Below are 12,338 nucleotides of genomic sequence, written 5' to 3' on the forward strand. Positions count from 1 at the left end.
TTGAATTAAATCAGTCTTTAGTAACGTGTTCAGTCTATAGTTGCAGTCCTGATCGTTTAATTTTACTTTGGCACTTGGATGTCTCTTATGAAGTTTTTTTTGTGTTCTTAGAAAGGTAAGGCTGGGGGGCTGTCAAAAAACGGCCTGTCCGAGTCCACTGAGACATTTCTTGTGTGATTTTGGGCTGTACAAGAAATAAGTTGTTGTCGATATTGGCAGTTTGAGGATTTTTCTTCTTCTTATTATTGTTGCTGTTGGATTATTATCTGTGTTGTAGCCTATAATTTCATGCCCCCAAAGTTACGACAGGTTGTCATAAATGTGATCACACAGCATATACTGTATACAGACTATCATTTTGTAAAATTATGTTCATTTCTGGAATCTGTTTAAAGTGTCACTCACAAGATCTTTTAAAAGGCGCCTTTTAATTTTCTGTAGAGTATGATAATTAAAAAAGCATGCTGCAGGAGCGATGCAGACGAGTTTTGTTTTGCATTCGGTTTACTATTATACATTTTAAATGTCTATCTTGTATTTTAGTCTTTCAAAGCTAATCTTTCTAAATATATTATTTTTGTCTGATGCTCACTGTATTGTGAAGCCTACATTGCAATGTGTACTGTATTTGGATGTGGAGCATTGTTTCATGACTAGTACAGATTGACAGTGTGGGGAGTGGGGCGGTGGTGACAAAATGTACCTTGCATTATTTACCATGCCAGGCCCAGCCATAGCCATGAAGAACATGGTGGCAACCATGTCAGAAGACATTCCAAAGGCAGAAACTAGGAGTACACAATGGGAAACAATGGGGTAAAGATGTGAGAGACCGGGCTGTGCTCTTCTCACTTTGTAGGGCTGATTCAATTTCAGACAGACGGCAGTTTAACAAATGCAGGAATGGCTGCCGCTTTCCACAAGTCTCATATCTCACGGTAACAAAAACCTTCAAACTTGGTGAATTCTTCTCACTACGTGGCTGAGGTTTATCAGTGCAGACTGAGAGTGGTGCTGGTGATTGTGCCCCACTAACTGCAGCTCCATAGTGCTGACGGCAACGCCTTTCAATTTTTGTGTTTATTTATTTAAAATTTCCAGGAATAGACGACTGGAGTCAAACAAGTGAAGTTTGCTGTGTGCATCGACTCCAATATCGTTCCTGTCAAGTTTAAGAATAAAGTGTGTTACTTGTGCAACTCTGGACCAAATACGTGACAATGTTAAAATATGATAAGAAGAAAAGCATATTATGGCATTACTAAAACTAACCAAAATTTGAAATGCAGATGTTTAGGAAAAGTTGGGGTAATACAGGAGAATGAGATGCACACCGATGCAATAATATGAAGGAATAATAAATTTAAGAACACTGGTGGTGTAAACAGCACGTCTAGTGTTAAAGCAGACACCTGAGCCTGGTAAGGCCTCTCAGAGCACTCGGGAGACGTGTAGCCTTGGAACAGCGCCATGTGTACCTTTGTACGTATCCCCATTAGTGATGGAGGTTGCTGCTTTTTTTTTTTTTTTTTTAATAAATCATTTATGGATTCAGAGCACAACATTAGATGATTGTAGGACAGGGAATGGACCAGTCCCCACTGGGATACTCGGAGGAAGGGGAGGTTCCAGTACAAGAAGTAAACTTTAAATGGAGAGGAGAGCAGGAGGCTAACATTTGACACTGCAAGAAATCACGGCCTGTAGCCGTTGTGAGGGATGGCTGAGAGTTTATCCCGGCCAATACCCCCAAGCCGCCAGATGGAACCATCCCTGCAACATGGAGGGGCCCCAAATTCCTGCAGGGCATCATGGAACTTGGAATCTTTCATCACAGCCCTGCTGGATACTGTGGGGACCACCAGGGGATGCTGCAGGGAGGCTCAAGGACTTGTATTTTCAGTATAACCCGGAAGTACTTCCCAGTCACGAGGACGGAAGAAATAAAGTACTTCCGGGTTGAAGAAAAGGAGGAGTTTTCATCTGATCCGGAAGTGCTGGGAAATCACGTGGACTGGGGGATCAGAAGCACTTCTGGGTCAGGGAATATAAAAGGACTCTGGGAGATCCCAGCAGAGAGCCGAGTTGGGAGGGTGAGTGAGCTGCTGGGAGTGGACGATTGTATTGATTAGTGTATTGTGCTTATTATTGATTTATTGGAGTATTGTGGTGTGGAGGGTGCTTCGTGCACTTATTATTATAATAAATAATATTTTGGACTTTTATCTGGTGTCCGGTCTGAGGGTTCAAGGGGACGACAGCGCCCCCTATCTGTCACACCGTGTCTCGAGCAGATCAGCTATTAGAAGTGGTCCCATAGTAGGTCCTCCTGGATTCGAAGAAATCACAATACTGTAGATCTCCTAATTTCAAGAGAGCATGACCCCAAAATGTTGTGGGCAAAGGTCATGGCAGCCAAAGACTTATTCAATTTACTGCCTAAAACTGATGACCCCAAAGAAGGAGGGCATAGTCTCAACCAGCAGGACAAGTGTTTCCTCCTAGAACTTCTTTGTCTGAAAATATTGATATATGGTGAATATATTTAACTGGTGAATTCTACTTGTAGTCCTGACCACAGCACAGCTAGAAGGCTCTTTAGACAAAAGTGAAAATACCAACAAGTGTAACGAAGAAGAGTTAAGATAACGGCGACTACAACAGTGACAGAGGAAGAGACAGAACGGCACAACAGGATCAGTCCCAGCCTTCAGCAACCCAAACACGGAGGTCCCCTGAACAGAGGGTGTGGAATGAATGCTACGCTTTAAGATAAGTTGTAAAGTCTGCTTCTGGCCTCTTAGCATGGACTTCACATGACACTGGGGCACCACCAGTCCTCACAGTAACATGGCCTGGAGAAGATGAGTGCTATTTAAGAGTGGTGGACACAATTAGGAGATCAGACAACCCAGCAGAATATCAGAGATTGACTTAACTTCACTAATTCCACAGGGTATGTCACCATCACCAAGAATGCAGTCTCTGCCTCCACAGCCTGTGTAGTGCCTGAGCTCACACACATAGCCCTGGAGGACACGAAGGGGGGGACTTTGGAGATTTGACAATATGAATTAGTTACCAAATCCTTTACTCGCCTGGATTTCTTCTCACATCCCAAAAGCATTCCAGCTAAAAAATTGAGTGTGGGCACATGCCCCATAATGCACTGGTGTCCCGTCCAGGGTGGGTTCTTGCCTTGCCCAAACTGACAGCTGGTGCTGCCACAGACGGGATTGAGGAATATGGAGGGATGAAGTGGCTTAAAGACAAATTCAGTACATGGCACCCACCAGCTGTTCTGAAATATTGAGGCTGGCAGTGAAGAACATAAATGCTTGAGAAATGAAAGGCCAGCAACTAAGCTCTTCATTTTTTCCCCCTCTCATATTCTGGCTGATTACTCAAGCTATGAACTATGAACACCCTCCAGCTAATTTTCTGAGGACTCCAAACATGACGGGAGTTTAATTAGCTTTTTTTAGGTTCATAACAACTGTGCAGAATGCCTCTTCAATTAATATTCACTCTCCGCAAATTGAAGCCCAATTACCAAGTGCTTCATATTCTATTGTACTCTGAAATATTTCAATGAAATGAACAGATGGAAATGAAGGGGGACAAATGAGCAGGGTCACTTCAAAAAAACAGAAAAGAAGGGTTTGCTTTTAAGCCTGCAGCACACATAGACGATACTTTGAGAAAACAAACCCAGTTGTGAGCGTCTTGCTGATGTATGTAATGGGCTGCCCCTCCAGAGCCTGACGAAAAATATCATGTAGTAAGTTCAGACAAATAGAATTAGACATACTGAAGATACATACGCTCGCTCAGGTGACCCACTCTGTCCCACAGCATGGCAGAATATAAACCCTGACACCCGGAGGTCCACTGACATTTGTATGTAATTACTGCTGCCTTCTAATTACAGGACATGCCATAACAATGTTCACATTGTTTAATCTGGGGCAAAATCTAATCCTGTAACATCAAGACAGGACCTAACATGTCTGCTTGATTGGAGGGTCTCCAGATTTAAATCAAGTTGAGCAGGCCTTCCATGTACTGAGGGGAAGACAAGCAGGAACTGAAGATGGCTGCATTAGGGGCTTGGCAGAGCAACACCTGAGAAGATCCTCAGCACCTGGTGATGTCCATGAATTGCAGACTTCAAGCACTCATCGCATGCAAGGGATATGTGACAAAGTCCTAAGTGCGACTGCTTTAATAGACCTGCCATCGCTGTGTCCCAAACATTATGGTGCCCTGGAATGGGACGATCGTGTAGAAAACGTGTGTCATTTCTACATGGTGTGACCGAAATGTATGCAAATCCCCTTAAATGAAAGTCTGCAATGTGCACTTTAATCCCAAAGTCTGAATTGTTTTGATTTGTAATTTGAAATTGTGGAGTAGTGGGGGAAATCAAAGAGAAATCTGTCTTTATTCCACACATCATGGTGGACACTGTATTAAAACATTGTTCCAGCAGTGTAAGATATGACAACAAACTGAAAACCCTTCAACAATTTGCTAAAAACAATATAAGTGAAGTTGTGATATTTTAAAGGATTCACACGGTTTGTAAATAGGTGCAGTGATGCTGTCTCTTACCTGACCACCTCACCCAGTCTGTTGATGGTCTCTGCCTGGTCGATCACCTCTTCTCGGTTTCTTTATTAGGATAAGCCCCCCCTCTGGCTGAGGTCCCACAGTATTCTAGAGACTTCCACAAAGCAAACTAAAATGACAACAAAGGAGCACTCAGTGGAAGTCAGGGATAAAATCATAAAGATACACAGACCTGGGTGAGGGTACAAGATGACCTCCATCATGCTGAACTTACCTCGGAGCTCAAAGCAGTCCAACATACAGAAGTGGAAGAAACAAACCACAGCCATGCGTGGTATTGTGCTGCCGTTACGTGACCGTCACACTTGTCACAGCATCTACTAACACAGCGGCACAAGTTGTCAAATTCCAGAATCAGTCTCTGTCTGTGCGTTAGCGGCGTACACCCTCTCGGTTCATAAGCTGCAGATCGATACTTCCTTTGATATTTTACAACTACAAATGCTGTATTTTGTTTTGCTTGGTCTTCCTCGCACCTCCAGGTCCTTCAGGCTCACTAGAATGTATTCCAAACACAACTTAGTCCAGTGGTCAGCCTGCCCATTAATCTCTCTTTTTTTTTAAAAATTTTATTGATTTTATTGAAATCACACAACATTCCATACAAATAGATCAAGTTTTACAAAATTAGGATAGAAAAACAAATCAACCCCCAACCTTGAGAAAGAGAACATGGGCAGCAGAATAAAACTTAAAGCTAGTAAAAATAAGTAAATAGATGAATTAATAAGTGAATAAAGATAAATAAGAGTAAAAAAAAGACAAAAGAGGGGAGAGAATCTGCTTCCTCACTGCTTTAAGAGCTTATTCTAAAATGTTATTGATGAGATCCTGCCAGGTTTTGAAAAAGTTCTGCACAGATCCTCTAAGTGTGAATTAGATTTTTTCCAATTTTAGATAATATAAAACATCAGGTACCCACTGACTTAAAAGAGGAGAGTTGAGCAGTAAGTCTGCGTGCCAATAGCGTAGTGAAGGCAATGACAGTTCGTTTGTCCTTCTCCACTTTAAGCCCATCTGGAAGAACACCAAACACAGCTGTTAATGGGTTAGAAGGGATTGGGACACCAAGGCTGTCTGACAGACTGTCACAGATGGCTAGGGGGGGGGGGGGGGCGACCTGGCCGAGATGTCCTGGAGGAGGGCTTATGCCTCCCTCAGACCACGTGGGAGCAACCGCCCTGGTGGCCAGGGGGCACCCCAATGCCATTGGAGCCCTGGACCTCAGCACTTCCACCAAACCCAGAAGTGCTGGGAAAAGAGGATCGGGGACACCCAGAGTGCTTCCGGGTGCGCAGCCAGCACTTCCGCCACACTGGGGAGTGCCAGCAGAAGATTGTCGGGATGCACCTGAAGCACATCTGGGGGATTATAAAAGGGGCAGCCTCCCTCCATTCAGGGGGCTGGAGTCGGGTGAGGAGAAAGACAAGGTCTTGGAGAGGCAAGGAGGCAGCCTGAAGAAAGTGAGACATTTGGAGAAAGAGGCCTGGACATTGGGGGAGTATTGGGTTGTGTGTCACTTTGTATATAATGGACTTTGTAAATAAACGTGTGTTGGGTGAACCATCGCTGTCCACCATCTCTGCCCACCTGTCTGTGTCCGGGTCATCTTCCACACAGACATTTAAAGATTTTGGTCCAGAATGATGTTAATTTGGTGCAGGCCCAAAACATGTGACCCAGTGAGGCTGGAGCTCGATTGCAGTGTTCGCAGGTTGGATCTTGCCCTGGAAAAATTTTGGACAATTTTAAGCGAGACAGATGTGCTCGATATATAATTTGGAGTTGAATAATGGCATGCTTTGCGCATATGGAGCTCAAGTGAATTCTCTGCATTACTACCTTCCACTCCTTTTCTGAGATGTTGAGGGAGAGATCCTTTTCCCAATGTCCTCTTGGGTCTTTGAAAGTGAGGGACTGTAAAACGTTTTATATATTGCAGAAATGCTGTCCAAGTCCTTGTGACTGATCAGTATTTTTTCCTGCCCATTTATCTCAGTCAGCTGCCCAGTAACCCTATGAGACTGGTGACGCTTTCACTCCTCGCTTATTTGAATTAGTATGACCATAAATCGGTTTCATACATCAACACACATGCAGTTTCAAATAACATGAAATCTTCCTATGTGATCGGTCGATGTATAGAACCTCACACCTCCATGTAAGTGGGCCGCTTCACACTGCAGTTCACACATTTATTTATCAAACTTTTCTTTCATACAATAAAATACTTTATAAAATGCACCAGAAAAAAAAATAAATGGAAGTGCTGTTTAGAATGACGTTACACTTGTTGTTGTGGAGGAATCAGTAAGGTGGCACAGCCCCTGGCACTACAATGTTATGTTTATTCTTAGCTTTTTTTAATTATACATTGATGTTAGACAATATATTTATCACTAACACTGGAATTCGGTGTGTATTTAAGCAAGCAGCCAACTGAGGACCTGTACCCTGATGTCCAATCAGGCACTTGTGTATCTGCGCCTTCTACTTCTATTTCTATTTCTATCTTGGGTGTGCAGATTACCTTCTTCTCGGAGGACAGCAGTGGACACCTTTGTATGAAGTCTTCAGTTTCTTGGCAATATGTCAAACGGCTAACCTTCATTTTGCAAAACAACAATAGGTTGACGGGTTTCTTCAGAAAGGTTTCCTTAGGAGACTTCATTCCTTTAATGTGGAAAGCAACATGCTTGACATCTTCTATAACATTATAGATTTTCTGACTATTAAATTATTTTTCCAGGCAAGTGCTTAACCTCCTTGGTGCTAACCCTGAAGGTCTCTTAGGCTCTGAAGTCTACGATGGTTAAGCCCGAGTGTCCCTTGAGTTAAGTCTGATGTACTATATTACACCCCATAACTCTCAGGACAATGTTCTGCTGTCATCTAGTGAATATTATCGCATTGTGCTACAAAAATTGTTTTTATGCATTATGGGTAAGGCAGAACCTTCATCCAAAGCACACAATGGCAAATGACGAGCTGTAAAGCCAGATTTAGAACAAACTGAATCTGAGCCACTGGTGGGCTCAAGTGACAGTGACAGCAGTGTGAATCGGTCATCAGACACTGGCGCTGATAGTCAAACTGATGTATGACACGGTGCTGTACTCGCGACTCTGTGTGATATCCTGGTGACTTCAGTCACAGAACGCTGCAGCAGAGTGCAGTATCTACACGGCCAAAAGGCAAAGCAGTTGTGAGCAAGTGAAAGGACAAAAACACATCAGCCCCCTAACACGGCTCATAATGGGGCAACCGTCATACACTGAAATGAAGTTGTGTATCTCATGTTTTAGGATTATCTTTGTTAACTTTGAGTTCTTTTTCACATCTTTGTTATTTTTATTGAGTTCATATGTGACTGCATTGTTCTACTGCCGCTGTAACTGTGAGTATGTTCACAAGGCGGGACCCCCTGTCAGTCTGCGCCTGGGCCTATAAAGGCTGTCAAGACAATGGGAGTCGCTCCTGTCGTTTAGTGGAGTCTGCCTCACAGTATTGTGCTTTGTTACTGAATTTCGTGTTTTTTTTTAAATTATTGCTCTTGTTTTAAGGATTTTGATGAGCAGACTGTTACTTATACCATACCATTTTTATTTGTTACGGGCTTAAAAACACAGCATTACAACTGACTGAAGCGCTGTACAGTTAAAACAAGCAAGACTAAAAGCAAAATATTAAAAACAAACATTAAGAGAGAATTAAAACAGAGACACTAAAAAACAGGTCAGCGGACCCAGGTCAGGGTCATATAGAAGGTCATTTCTGTACGTTTAAGTCACATTTCTCTGAATCACATATAAAGCACACACAGTCTATCGACTTTCATTAAAAACCAAACATTTTAAGCAGAATTCAATTATGAGTGAAATCACTTAAAGATATAAAGACAGCAAAAAAAAAACAAAAAAAAAAAAAAAACCCTCCTTTCCATGTAATAAGAGGGTACAATTGACCTCAAATTCATGAACAGTCAAAGGACTCTATAAATGAGGTCCTGTAGGTCATGAAATTAATGAGAATTTTATTATATAAACGATTACGCAAGCATTCTTGGAAGTTTTCTTCTGTGGCGTCTATCAGTACATCAGTTATGGCTCACTGGACATTTTCAATCGTTTGACTTTTTAGCCAATTATTCATATTAAGGAGAAGAAAACAAAATAAATTTGCTGGTGACAGATCTGGTGAATATGGGGGCTCCAGACACACTGGAAAGGCATTGGGGCCAAAACTCAGCAGCAGACAGCCACAGTGAGGAGACGCACAGTCATGACATTTGCAGGTTAGAAAATATGGGGAATATTTCAGGAACATTTGAAATAAATGCGCAAATAATAAATAAAAACAATGATGTCAGCATACATTATGTTAGCAAAAATAATGTTTCATGAAATATGTTGTTTATTATTTATGTATTTATTTCTTTCTTTCTTTTATTTCAGTGCCACCACACACAACATGAACTCCGACTGGTAATGAGACCTGTCATTTCCTCTTGTCAGCATTGAGGGGGCGGGCTCTAGTGATGTGCTGTGTTTCGATTGGTGCGTCGTTGCTAGAGTGGGTGTAAACTTGAGCGGGTGATGAATTCAGGACTGCTTTGTGCACTCATCCTGGCCAGACTTTTCTTGCCCTCTTGCAGACGTACTCGCTCACATGCGCTTTGCTTACCTTGGGAATCCTTGTGCAAAACTTGCTAGAGCCTGACAATGACAAGTCAGAATTCATGTTGTTACACCAAAATCAATAAAGAAGTAATTAAATAAATACATAAGGAACTAATCAATAATATTTTAGAATAAGCATTTATATTGGGGGGGGGACTCCTTTCCCTCTTTACTACTCTCAACAGTTTCACTCGGGCTGTTGGCCTTTCTCATGGGTGGGGGCAGATTTGAATTTAGTTTTGTGGAGTTTGACTTGATTGTATGGAATGTTATATGCTTTTAATAAATTCAATAAAAGATCCAAAAAAGAGAATTAAGAATAGAGCATACTTCACAAAACATCTTTGTATTTTTATTTACGTATGGTCAAATTTCATAATACATTTATTTATTTGCATTCAGTTTTGTCAGAAATATTATATTATAGGCCTGGTGCCAATAAAAAAACTTGAGTTTCGAGTAAAACTTTCACACAAAATCTGCTCACATAATGCCGAGTGACATTCTTGTGTTCCATTTGTGACGAGTCTGACAAACGTTGTGTTACTCATTCCACAGATTCAAGTCTTGTTGCATCCAAGAGCAATCAAATGTCAAACTGCTAGATGTTTATGTAGACAGTGAAATCACAGCATGTTTAATTAATTAATAAATAAATAAACAACGATAGGACCTTTACAAAGGATTGAGGAGGAAATCTCAAAGACAATACAAAGGCATTTCATTTAATGTAAAGCCCAACTGTGGCCAGGCTGCCACCTGAAAAAGGACCATGAGGCCTGCAGTTCCTGCCCAAAAACCTCCGGCCGCACACTTGGTAGGTCAAGAGCCCAGTGATGTGCGGCCCTCCACATTCTACACACGCCGCCTTCCACAAAGTATTCAGACCCCTTCACTTTCTGCACACATTTAATTTCAAATGGGTACACTTGCCATTCTTGCCCAATAATCTTCTCTCAATAACCTATAATGACAAAGTGAAAACATGTTTTCAGAAATGTTTGCAAATTTTTTTACATATCAAAAACTGAAGTCCCTCATTGATAGACATATAGAGACCCTCAATTCAGTACTTGGTAGAAGCCCCTTTGCAGCAATTACAGCTTTGAGTCTCCTGTTGTAAGTCTCTACAAGCTTTGCATACCAGGATTTGAGTAGTTTATGGTGTTCTTCCTGAAGATCGTCTCAAGCTCTGTTAGATTGGGTGGGAAGCACCTGTAAGGTGGCATCTTCAGGTCTCTCCACAAATGTTCTGTGAGGTTTAGATCTGGGCAACTCGAGGAGAGTCAGAGGCTTGTTGTGAACCTGCTCCAGCTTTGTCTGTAAGGTATGGTCATTGTCATGTTGAAGATGAACCGTCACCCCAAGCTGAGGTCACGTGAACTCGGGAGCAGGTTTTCTTCATGAACCTCTCAGTATTTGGCTGTATTTTTTCCTCCTTCAATTCTGACCAGTCTTCCTGTCCCTGTGGCTGAGAAGCGCCCCACAGTGTCATGCTGCCGCCACCATATTTCATTGTAGAAATGGTATTAGGCAGGTGATGAGAGTGCCTTGTCCTTGTCAAGCATAGTGCTTGGAAGTCTATCAAAAGAGGTTAATTATGTCTCGTTAGACCAGGGAACCTTTCTCCTCAATGCCATGCGGCAGATTCCAAACAGGACTTTGCCACTCTATCATGAATGCCTGATTGATGGAGTGCTGTTGTGATTGGTTATCTTCCCAATAGGTTGTCCCATCACAGCAGAGGACTTCTGAAGATCTGCTTGAGTGACCACTGTGTTCTTGGTTGCCTCCCTGATCAAGGCCCTTCTTGTCCGGTTACTGAGTTCCAAACTTCTTCCATTTTACAATAATTGTGGTCACTGTGCTCCTTTAAACCCCCAAAGTGTTAGAAATGGTTTTGTACCCTTGCCCTTATCTGTGCTTCATCCCAATTTTATCACAGAGCTCTACTAGGAATTCCTTGGACTTCATATCTTAGTTTTTGTCCCGACATGCAGTGTGAATTGTGGGACCTCATATGGACAGGTGTGTGCCTTTCTAAATGACATCCAGTCAAGTTCTAGAAACATTTCAGGGAGAAAAAACACAATTGTGCACCTGAGCAGAATCTAGAGTGCCACAGCAAAGGGTCTGAACACTTATGTGAGTCAGAGATTTCAAAAATGGAAAATGTGTCCATTTAAAATGAAATCTACAATATAGTAAAGTGTGCCGAAAGTGGAGGGGTCGGAGTACTTCCTCAATCCACCGTAAGCCCCTGTTTCACTGGGGTGCCATTTCCTCAGTACAGAGCAGCCATCCCAGCATTCCACTCAGAGAGGACACTGGGGTCCACCCTGCCCTGGTCTTACTGCCACTCTCTTCTGTTCCTGTGTGGTTTTCTCTGTTTTTTGCTCATGAAGTGGTTGACCTACTGAAACAGACCATATGTATATAATTTTACCTACAGTGACATACAGCATCTTACAATGTTTGCATTCCATCGATCTCAGGCTCTTAGAATTAAATTTTGAGGTCAAAACTATTGACTTGTCCTCTTCTGCAGACAATGGAAAGCCAATTAGTGGAGATGAGGTGGCAATGAAGTCTTAAAGGAATTTAATGAAACAGTTTCAGGTTGAATTAGAGCTCAGTTTTATTGTCCTGTCCTGGCTGCTATGTGTTGTGTGCTTATACCGTATCTGATGGTTATGGATTTATTTTCACTTTGGAACATTTCCATATCGGTTTCTGTAATCTTTGCCTGTGCTGTCTTTCTATGATGTACTTTTTGGTGTTGCATACTTCTACAGAAGTGCGGCTACCATCGAAAGACTTTCATTTAAAATATTCCAAGATAAACAGAAATACATTAAAGGTCACGGATCAGAAATGAAAGACAGAAAGGACTTACTTCAGAGTTTGTTAGAAGATCCTCAAGCGTAGTCCCCTCGATTAACAGGAATTGCTGCAGCAGGCCCACCATGACAGTCAGACTCTGCTTTTGTCACTCCATGAAGTTGGCTGGGGTAGTTTCCTTGGGTG

Source organism: Erpetoichthys calabaricus, chromosome 13, assembly GCF_900747795.2.
Source record: "Erpetoichthys calabaricus chromosome 13, fErpCal1.3, whole genome shotgun sequence".
Classification (NCBI taxonomy): Eukaryota; Metazoa; Chordata; class Cladistia; order Polypteriformes; family Polypteridae; genus Erpetoichthys; species Erpetoichthys calabaricus.